The sequence below is a fragment of the Amblyomma mixtum genome, chromosome 6, assembly GCF_055824585.1.
Source record: "Amblyomma mixtum isolate Tamu chromosome 6, ASM5582458v1, whole genome shotgun sequence".
Taxonomy (NCBI): domain Eukaryota; kingdom Metazoa; phylum Arthropoda; class Arachnida; order Ixodida; family Ixodidae; genus Amblyomma; species Amblyomma mixtum.
Window position 1 is genome coordinate 54,063,569 of NC_143017.1, and position 11,852 is coordinate 54,075,420.

An 11,852-nucleotide genomic window follows, 5' to 3' on the forward strand; every position below is an offset into this window, starting at 1 on the left:
ATTGCGGAACGAAAAGAGATGGTTAAATCAAATTCAAAGATGCAATGGGAAGGCGACCAATTTGAAGCGAAAGGTATAAGCACCCTGCTGTCGCAGCTTCGCCGAACTAGTTCGTATGATCATTTGTCAATTTTTTTGTGGTGATCGTCGTTATTGCGAGTGAGTATCGAACATACCAATACAGGTGGACATTATATGAATTAATGTATTGGCCCAAGAAATGTTATATACACTTAAGGAGATTACGATGCGAAATTATGTTCAAAACCGAAGAAAAACATCAAATCGCAGTTGCAGTGTACTGGGCGTCAAGTACACACACGGTTGAACACTATCGATGTTGATAAAGTATCCACTAATTACCACGCCGCTGTGCTAACGTTCTATGGCTTACTGTAACATGGTACAGGAGGGTGTAACAAAACTGCCATGATTATCTGCAAACATTATTGCTCCTGATGAAACGCTTGTGGTACATTTAAGCAGACGCACATTGTTTACAACGCTGTCTATTTCCGTTCCTGATCGTATGGCATAGTTGTCTAGTGTGTACAGTTGTCCAATCTTTATACAGGCTGCACAATCAACTATTCGCTATACGAACGTAAACAGAAATGGAGAGCGTTGTATGCGAAGTGCATGTGTTCAAGTGTACCGCTCGCATTTTCATCAAAGGTTATCATGCTTAGAAATCCTTTCGTTGTTATTCCCTTGTGCAGCAAGTTAACAGTAAGCCATAAAAACATTACCACAATATGGTTGCAATGTCGCCTTTAGCTATAAAATTACATAGCGTGCCCGGGTCGAGACCCAAAGTCCGTAGGTTGAAATCCCGGCACGTCTGCGTTTCTTTCATTACATTGCACAAAACTCTCCCGGAAATCGCTCTTTAGGTGTGTTTTTTCTTTTAGTTTCCCAACAATTATTTCGTTTTAACCATGGCAATACCTTGGGCCTGTATCGCTAAGGTCGGCATCCGCGTTGACCCGAGGCGGGGGTACCAGCGTTGGGCCGCATTAGGCGCATGTTGATTCCCAAGCTCGGCCCAACCGTGGCAAGACAGTTCGGGTCGAGCATTTTTTGGCCGGGGTAGTAACGCTGGCCCGATTTTGTACCGAGGTTGTTTTGCCCCGTGAGTCTGTTTTACGCACCGACCTTCGTATTTTGTGGACGACCTGTGATGGGTTGCCTCTCGCAGGAAAATGTGTGTCACCTGCCAACGTGTATGACGTACAGCACAAACTCGTTCTTAAAGCACTCAACATTTGCAATAAAATTTCATTGTTCCCGCTACGAAGTTGCAGTGGGAGCGTCGAGCTGCGCGGAATAGTAAACACGACTTTTACGTTCGCTAAGGTCGGCTACTGAGGAGAAAAAAAACCTAATTGCGAAGGAAAAAAATGACAGCCTGTTCAGGGAGGAAATGGCAGGAGTGGCAAAGAACGTTCTACGAACAGAAATTACTATTATAAGTAAAAACGAAAAAAAGAAGTAGTTTGACTTGCGCCTTAAAATGCCAGCACTTGCCGGTACGGCCGGTACATAGAAAGAGACTTAATTTTTAAAGTAGCTGTTGACTAATGCTGCTTTGCATTAGTCAACAGTTTGCTGTCTTAGTAGCAGCAGATTTGGCCCAATAACTACGTAGCTGCGAACCAATTTCAATTGGCAGGATCTCAAGTTTGCTTGACTGCATAGCGCATGATCTGCCGGTGAAACCATCGTTACGTGAGCCGATAGCGGATGGATGGGTGGATGGATGGATAGGAGCGCCCCCTTTGAAACGGGGTGGTGGCAATTGCCACCATGCTCAGCTTTTCTTTATTTATTATTTTTTTTTGTTTACTGTGTTGGCAATTTTAATTAAGATTCTCCATCACCTTTGCCTACAGTTTTCCTACTATTCTAACCTTATGCCACATCTCTGCTTTTCAGCCACCAATCCTCCAATCGCTTTTTGCTGACTTCCACTGCAGATTTATTTACATGACCATTGTTATCTTTAAACCCTAGGGCCTCAGAAAGAGTGACTGTGCCTGCATCGACATCCGGATGGATACCATCACATTTGATTATGAGGTGTTCAATTGTTTCCACAGATCTACCACACACTGCACATGTGTCATCTTCTTCGTTAAATTTCTTTTTGTAGCTGCGCGTTCTAAGACACCCTGATCTAGCTTCAAAAAGTAGGGCACTGCCTCTTGAGTTATCATAGAAAAATTCTTTCTTGATCTGCCTTTTCCAGAATCGATATAGTTCTACACTATGTTTCTTTTCCATTGAATTCATCCAATTTTTAACTTCCGCGTTTTTGACCTGTCGTTTAATGCTCTTTCTTTCTCCGTCCTCATGACCGGCATACTTACTGGTTAGTTTTCTAGTTCTTTTCCGCCACTGTGAGTCAACGTTCTTTCTGTATAAATATTTAAATACCTCAGCTGCCCATCTGTTATCGTCCAATTTCCTCAGGCGTTCTTCATATAGTATTTTACTCTTAGCTTCCCGCGCCTCGAACGATGCCCAGCCCATATCCCCTTGTACTGCCTCGTTTGTGGTTTTGCCGTGGGCACCTAGTGCTAATCTTCCAACAGCTCTCTGATTTACGTCTAATCTCGACTGAACTTCTGCCCTTAAGCACAGAACCGCATTGCCGAAAGTAAGTCCCGGCACCATTATTCCTTTCCAAATACCTCTTAGTACTTCATATTTGTTGTACCCCCATAATGCCCTATGTTTCATTATCCCGGCGTCTCTTCGTCCTTTTGCCCTAAGAGCCTGTTCATGCTTTTCAGCGGAGTTAATGGGAAACGCGACCTCTAGGATCGCTTTTGTGACTCAAGAAACGAAGCGCCCCTTTCCCTCGGTAGGTGGCGCAAGTTGTTCGGGAACTGCAAAGGAAGCTATCGTTAGTATCGCGACTTCCTGGTGCGAAATAAATGCGTCGTGTAATAGTTAATGCACAGGTTGTTTGTGTATTGCTGTGAATACATGCAAAGCACCAACAACATTCTAGGCGATGATGATGCTCTCATCGCCTAGCCGTCAGGAAACATCTTCAGGAAACAGGAAACTCATCGAGAAACATCTTCCAAGGGAACGTAATTTATCAACAACTGCGAAGAATGGTCCGAGATTCGCAATCGGAGACGTAATGTAAAATGCTACATCCTGGTGACCTAAAAACGATACACCATAATTACTTATCTCGCAGTAGTGCACAGATATGAACGAAGACGGGAGTTCTACTTTTTTGCTCGAATGAGGTGACACCTGTACCTGCGACAAGTCGCATAAGAAAGGTTTAAAATTGTTTGAGAGCTGGACAAAAAGAACACAAACCTCTGTAGCCTTTGTTCCTTTGTTGTAAACAAAGAAGGTTTTAGAAGTATGAAGTCCTGGCAGGTAGAGGTTGTATGTCTTCGACTAGCTATATTCTAGATTAATAGAAGAGCATACAAGCACCGGTTTGCTTTGTCGGCCTTTAGACTTATGATTGTGATTGAGCTGTAGGGAAGATTTCTAGCAGAAATTTCGGCTCTTGTGGCAGAAATAGACCGACTAGTTCAGCCACAAACGGACGTAATGGGACTCCCTCCTGCATTGTCTCTCTCCATATGTAATGCCCACAACGCTTACAGGGGCGAAGCATAGGCCGTTCTGAAATTTCTTTTTAGCGTTAAAAAATTTCCGCATGTATGATGCAACACGGCGAGGCACGGCGCTGTATGATTGAGGAAAAGGGGATGGGACGCGCTCACCAGCGCCATGTAATAGTTTCAATTTCCTAATTATTTATTTAAGACCGATTACAATAGTAAATTGAGAATTCTTATGCTACTGACGTTATCCAGCTATTGCTTTCTCGTCAGCTTCACTAGTTTCTCTATTGTAGTTAGAATAAAGGACCAAGCTTTTGGCACCACTCAGAAATTCCGGACGCACTGGCCAGGCGCTCCATGTCAGGCGCTACACTAAATGGAACTCAGTGACAGAGCAAATTTAAGTTGCAAATTCTTTTTCTCTTCTTGACAAAAGGTCGGGTAAATTTTGCTCGGCAATACGCTGAGCTCACACGTCATGTTGCAACACGGTTGTCCTTCATCAGGAAGCACCTTTAATGTGGAATTCGGCAATCAGATGCTCTAAGGATTCTTCGCTTAATGTCTAGAGCAGCTGCGGCAAAAAACAATCTGAGAGAGAGAAGAAACTATTCGAACCATATGGTGGGGCCTCCCTTGAAAGCTTTGTGGGTGGTTTCCTCATGCCATGACTTCACTGGTAACATTTACTGTCGCGTAAGCACCCAAACATGCTTAATAGTTTTTGCAAATTGCATTCAAAGAACAAACCAGGTAATAATTGCATTTATCATTCATGTGAACCTAGGCATAAGTCTTGAAAAAGGACAGGCTCTGTCCGAAACGTCGACTCCCAATAAACGTTTACTTAAAAGAAGCGTTTCTCAACTTCGCATCATATATATATATATATATATATATATATATATATAAACTGATTTCTTGGCTGCTACCACCTCCCTTCGGCATGCAATTTTCTCTGTCCGAGGAATTCAAGATGGTGGCCCCCATAGTAAATCGATATAGCGACCCAATTGGTGATTGATTGGTGACGTCATTAGTACACTGAATCGGCGATTGGTGACGTCACTGATTTTGTGACGTCATAAGTAGCTAGTCACATCACTATGTTTAATCGCTTTTAACTCAGTAATGAATGAGGCATATTAAAACGAATTAGATATTTGGAATTATATATATGAGTAGAACAGGTTAGACTCCAAAATTAACTAATGCAGTTAATAATTAGCCATGGTTATACTTATATTTAATTGCTTATAATTTTACTCACCTATAATTTCATGATCTAACTAATGGATGTTCGTAACGGGCTCGATGAGTAGGACATTTTAGACACCAATATTCTCTAATTAGGTTAATAGTTACTTATGGTTAGGCTTAACATGGCGGCCATGTCTTCAGCACTCGGCAGCTCACAATTTCACACCTGATGGCGGCCGGGCACCTACCACCTTGCGGTAAGAAAAAATAGCGTTCCAAATAGTCGAAATACTTTTTTAGACAGAAATTGGTAAAAAATATCCGACCTCAAGGCGGTAGGCGCCCGCTCGCCGTAAGGTATGGAAAAATAGCCTAATCACATGGCAATACATCACATGGACGATAGATGGCTCTACCGAGCAAGTAACGCTCGTTACTTCAACCTCTTCCAGACGGTGGCGGCATTTTTTAGCAGTCTATTTGCTTACGACATTGCCCTGCTGAATACCTTAGGGGTGCACGTGACGAACGACTTAAACACTGAATGCACGAAGGTAAAAATTAATGTGAAGAAAACTACAGTAATTTTAAACATTAGTGTGGGATCAAAAGTTAACGGTAAGCATTTAGGTATTGGTAGTGGCAAGGGAGTAAGAATGACAACAGATCCGACCGTGAGAAAGAAATAACCGGAAAAATAAGAATGAGTAGTAGTCTGCTAGGAAGGCACTTTCAGGGTATTTAAAACAACGGGTTACCGATATCTCTCAAGGGAAACATATATGTCACAGGTGCATCCTGGGAATACTTTCGGTGGGACCGAAACTGTGAGGCTAACGGAAAAGTTTTCAAATAAGTTGGGAACAATGCATCGAACTATGACAAGAAAAATGCGACTGGTAACGCTGAGAGGCAGGAAGAGAACAGAGTTGGTTAGCGAAGAAAGTGGAGTTCATATCGTTGATGAAATCAAGAGGAACACGCGTGAGGCTTTTAGTAACTGTTGTATGTAAGGCAAATAATAATGCGTACAACGCTGTACGATGAATGCACGAAAAAATCAAACCCCACACATCAAACATCGGCGCATGAAGTACAGCGCAGAATTCGTCATAAAGACAAAGATGAAAATGAAATAAATAAATAAAAAAGACCACAAACTGAAGCGCAACTTTTGTGCGAATTGGTACCGTCAAGCGATAGCAATGTTTCGAGAACAGTAGAAGTTCCCCATACATCATCGTCGAACCGCGGAAACCATTGTCCACGAATAAATCATCTGTGTGCCACTCGAATCCCATTAACTGTGAATAGCCCTTGATTACGAGTCTAAGTTTCGCAGTAAGTTAGAGCCAGGCCTTACTGCCAGCGTGCTAACATCGATCCAGGAAGCCCTGGGCCTATCAGCTTGGAAAAGGTTTTTCTATGATTACTCCAATCAGCGAGGAATTTTTTTCCGCTGATTGGATCTACTGTCATGAACTACTGAAGGTGGTTTTTCAGTCTGCAAACATGACTGAAAAAAGCAGCACTCCACTAGACCGCAAAAGTAGAGAAAATAAAAGGATATTGGCCACGTGTCGACCAGCGAAGAACTGTAGTATTCAACGCTACTGCAGCTTAAATTTCGGTGCGTCAAAAGCCGCCGCTTAAAAAGGAAACTTGTCTTGCGGGGAGCTTTTCATCGATACCGAGGACGTTTCAGTAGACATTTTAAAAAAGAAAAGAAAAGAAAGAAAAAAGAAACGACTTGAGAACTGGGGCACCGGGGTTGGTGGGGAAAAAGTTGCCGGAGCTCGTCTAGCCCTTCGCACGCGTGGGACAAGGAAGAAAAACGCCACGAGGCGGCGCTCCAAAACCAAGAAGAAAATTAAAAGCGCGGCGACGACGGTTCTAGCAACAAAAGCTTCCTGGCCATTTAAAACCCATCACGTTGATTGTATAACGAGGAACGGCGTCCCACCATTAAGGCTGTGCGGGATGAAAAAGACGGGCAGCGTTGCTTGTGAGAACGCGAACGTCAAATCGAGCCTTTTCGGGACGCTCGGTGGAGCCACGGTGCAGAGAGGGGGAGAAGGGGTGGAAAGGGAATTATTTCTTTTTGCTCTTGAGAGGAAAGCGTCCACGTGGGTGTTTTGAAGGCCTTGATTGCGAATAGAAGCACGACTGGCGCCTCCTTTTTCATGCAGCGACGACGTGCAATCGCTAGAAGAGGTTCACGGAGATTCATGCGAGCTTTTGTGGTTGTTGAGTGTATCGGATGGTGCGGGGGCTCTCAAATATTGAGCGCTGCTTAGGGTTGTCTAGCCAAGGCGGGAATATTAATTGAAGGCACGAATAAAGTTCTTTCAAAAACCGCGGCTCTCTTTGACAGCTGCCATGCCAAGATGTTTTTTGAGGGGAATTAATGAAGAAATTAGTGAAGAAGTGAGAGAGGTATTGGTGTCGCTAATCATGACGGAGGCGTGCAGTGTGCTACATGTACAAAACTATACTAATCCAATAGAGAGAATAGAGGGGAATATATTTGTAGAAGGAAATATCTGCTGCTGTCTTCAAAGCCGCCGACATTCTTCAATGGGCAGGGTCTAAGAAATAGAGGGCACACATATAGTAGGGCATGCAGCATCTGCGCAGTGTACGCATAAACTTCGTAGACCAGACGAGGCTTTTACCAGTAGTAATAGCTTTGAACGCAGTGATGTTTCAGTGAAGTAAGAGCGTGAGCTGAAGATCTGGGTTGTACAGTAAACATCGTTTTTTTGAAATTGGATATCAGGCGATCAAGTGGAATCGTTCGAAGGAAAGGCATGTTCCTCGTATTCCTTGTTATCGGCCGTATAAGCGTGATACAAACTGATGCAGTACTGAGGCGCACCTTGAGGCGTCTCTGAATATCGCAGCTACATGAATGAATGAATGAATGAAATAAAAACTTTAATGTCACAAGGGTTCTCTCAGCGTTACTCTTCATGTTTACGACACGCCGCTAAGTAGTTGCTGAATAATCAATTAAGTGCTTTTTGTAAGCTCCGCGTTTGTATTCGGTAATGCACACCTCTGTCTTAGTCATATTCCATGACGTAAACAAAAATTAGCTTAATTTCACCCCAAAATTTCTATTTCTGTCCCCTTTTTCTCCATCACTTTGGAAAATACACCGATCTAGAAAAAAAAAACGAAACGCAATTTCGGTTCTTCAAATTCTTTGGAAAGCCGGGAAGTTTGCCTTTTCACCTAATTTTACTCGTAAAATTCCCGCGGAAAATTCGCCCGAACGGAACATTCTCGCTGTATCTTTTGGTCTGTCTCATTCTGACTTAGGCGGGTGATAATTTCCTCAAAGTGATGAGGCGTTGCACCGTAAAACTGCAGTATTAATACTGCTACAATACTGTAATAAGAGCGTTTCTTTTGGCGCCAGCTAACACTACTAGGGCGATCGCGTTGCGGTGTAACATGATGTGCTGCCCGTGGTTGAAACACGGCCTTTACGAATGCATGCTGTGCCCTCGTTCTTAAAGGCGCTACGCCTATGTGGACAAGAAGCAACGACCGAGTACGTCCTGTGCTGCTGTTAGTGCTTTGACGTTCAACAAGTGTTTCACTTGGGAGCTCGACGCCGATCGGACGCACCGGAAAGCCCACCACTGCGAGCACCCGCCATCGCAGGGTAGTGGCGCATCGCCCAAGCGCTGTACCACTGCGCCATTATGGGTAAGAGGACTGCAGGGGTATATCGGAATCAACCCATTGCGCTATCGCATCATACCCTTAAGGCTGCCACGGGGTCGCTGCGGGGGAGCCACTGCGGTGGCTCAGTGGATATTTAGTTCTCGGCTGCTGACCCGAAAGGCTCGGGTTCGATCCCGAGAGCGGCTTTCGCATTTTCGATGAAGGCGAAACGCTAGAGGCCAGTGTACTGTGCGATGTCAGTGCACATTAAAGAACTCCAGGCGGTCGAAATTATCTTAAGCCCTCTACTATGGCGTCCCTCATAACCTGCGTCTCTCCAGGACGTTAAGCCTAACCTTTAAGGTGGAGTTTAAATGTCCCCTCAATTTTTTTTGGCCTTTTGCAAATACGCAAGTGAATTCGCTTTTGCACACTTCACTCTATAAGAAGAACTTAGTGCACTCAGTTTTTGCGGTATGGAAGACCTTTGTTCCGAGCGTACCCTTTAGTGGGTATCCTTGTTTAGAATTCCTTTGTGCAGTGCCGCAGGCGGTTGTAAGTTCCCTCGCTTGCGTAATTATGCGTCAACGGTACTTGGCGCTGATCCTTTTGCGAAAACTTCCTTGAGATTTGGAAAGTTTACCCAGTCGCCTACCTTGGGTCTACCACGTACGCCAGCCAGGCCTACGGCGCTTCACGCTAGATCACGCCGACCTAAATCGATTAAGTCTTGGCGCGCTGCGGTGGCAGGAAATTAAGCGGGGTTTAGAGAGTGGTACTAGAGTATACTGGAGTCCCTTGGGAAGTGCACAGTTGAGCGCGGGCCACTGCTTAAGAAAGAGGCGCACCTCGGTGGCGGCGAATAAGTGCTCGGCTGCTGCATACGTTATCTGAAGCAGGGCGCCAAGGTTGTAGCGGCCAGCAGACTTGGTAATCGATGCAATGTTTTACGTTTGCTGCGCGTTTAAACGCAGTCAGCCGCGATCCAACAAACTCTGGGCTAGAATGCTTTGCCGAGAGAAATGCGCTGTAAACTATCCTGTACGCGGCAGACTGAAGTAGAGGCGCAGAACGGTAGTTGCCCTCAAGAAGTCTTACGCACCTGTGTCTGTAGTTTCGAAGTGGGACAAAGTTTGGTGAAATCGCTGCCTTATTGTTGCGTCGAGTGAGCTCATGCAGGCGTTAAGTAAGCGAAGTTGCTTCGGCTACGGAAAACTGCTTTACTTTGTCTCGCACGCAGACATGCACGCACTCAGTACAACAGAGAAAAATTGCGAGGACACTTTGGAAACTAAAGGGTTGAGAGGCGAAAGCCGAGGACACTATGCCGTGACGACTTCCGGTGGATGTGACGTCACATTGTTCCCGTGGCTATATCTATACCCAACTTATGCATCTTCTGGGTATCTTAAGTGTTAATTACGCTTAATTACACATTTTTTCATCTAATTTGACACAAACCCGACTTTTTTCCGACCATTCTGTGACAATTTTCACTATGCCGTGACGACTTCCGTTGGATGTGACGTCACACCGTTCACGTGGCTATATCGACGTCCATGCTATTTCGACGCAATTTTGACATTTTTGCTTATAATTAATTAACTAATTAATCTACAGTAATAAAACTTGGCTTCTAGGTTCATTTTTTCCTCCTCTATCTGAAGCAACCATACGTTTTTTCTAATATTTTTAGTTCCCGAGTTAAACGCCGTATGACACGCTTTGTTAACGGAGGACAGTACGAGCCATTAAAGGCTTTCGCGTTAAAAATGGTTTAACCGATGTATTCCGGTCGTAGTCGTGCAGCTTTCGTCAGTCGATGGAGCAGTGAGGGGTGCATATCGAAACAGCAGATTGGGAAAACAGGACAAATCCATCTGCATGCAGAAAAAAAAGAAGAGAATAGATGAAGGACTGGTTTTGTATTACGAATTAACTCGAGACAGGCAGAACAGTATTTACACGCCCTTCACCATCTCTCGACTGATAGCACCTTACGATGTTTTTTTTTTCTCATTTCCTGCATCCTGCCACTTCACTATGAATCACTATGAACGGTGCTTTTTATCGTCGAAGAAGGTAGCCAATTCAACGTCAGCCCTGCTGCAGCTTTCTGTTCGCTTGTTAAATTGAATTCAGCGCAAAAATACAGACAAGGGACAAAGAGAGACACACTGAGACGTACACTCTCTTTGTCCCTTGTCTGTATTTTTGCGCTGAATTCAATTTAACATGCTTCACCAACTAGCCCGGCAGCTTGCTCTCCTGAACTGCCTTTCTGTTCGCGTTTTGAGAGTTCCCTCGTGTATGGCGGTTGCACGCAGTCAGCGACGCTTCGAGAAGAATACATATAGTTTTTAAACGAATGAGTTGTGATGTGAAATTAGTGCCTGCTGTCCTGAAACCTTTACAACGGGGGTTATCTGACATATTTTGCTGGAAACGTAAGCGCGGCAACCAAAAACAATTGCGTTTACGTGCTCGCATTTATGCATGCAGACCTAGGCTTAAAGGTCATATGTGAGACTTCAAGTAGCCGTTCTCGATGGTAATCCTTCTGGGCTGTTATTCAGGTGCGCTTAGTGCAACAGTGTTGGCTTGGAAATGCGCGCTGTAAGCAGTGTACAGTCCAGCACGATTTGAAGCTTATCGCGTTTACTCCGCCTAAAACGGACCGAGAATTCTTTCCTGTCATGACAGCCACTTAGTCCGCAACAAACATGACGGTGCAAGATAGAGGCATAGATAGATATTGGCTAGCTAAGCTGATGTGTTCGTTTCGGCTTTCTTGAGAAAAGAAACCGTGATAGAGAAATTTAATCCGAGCAGGTTTAGCCTGGAGGGCTCAGCTTCTAATCGCGTTAGGGTCGTCGACTACAAGCTTGAACAAGCGAGAGGTGTGACTGCGCTCTTTGGATCGCCACTGCGCCCGACACAGCCGCACATTCAAGCAAAGTGGTGTAGGCGTAGAGGGACCGCATAGAGGAAGGAAAGATTTCAGGAGGGGCCGTTATTTCATGATTTTTGAAGCCGGGTAGACGACGACGCTGCACCCAACGTTACCATTGGCTACACCGCCGGCCAAAGACTCCCAGTGGCCCTTGCGAAAGCACGTGACTTCCGGCACACTTCCGGCAACAGCGTGACTTCCGGTAACGGCGTGCAGATAGAATAGCGAGGGCCTCTGCTGAGCTTCCCTTCCTCCATTTGTCACCTAGAACTGGTGTTTATTTTTGTCTGCCACTTCGATTGGTTGCGCACCTGCAGCCGACTCATTGGCGGTCTGAAGAGCGCAGCCTTGCCGCTCGCGTGTTCAAGCTAGAGGTGTGCGACCCTGTACAGCTCTCCATTTTGTTTAGTAATATCGCTGGA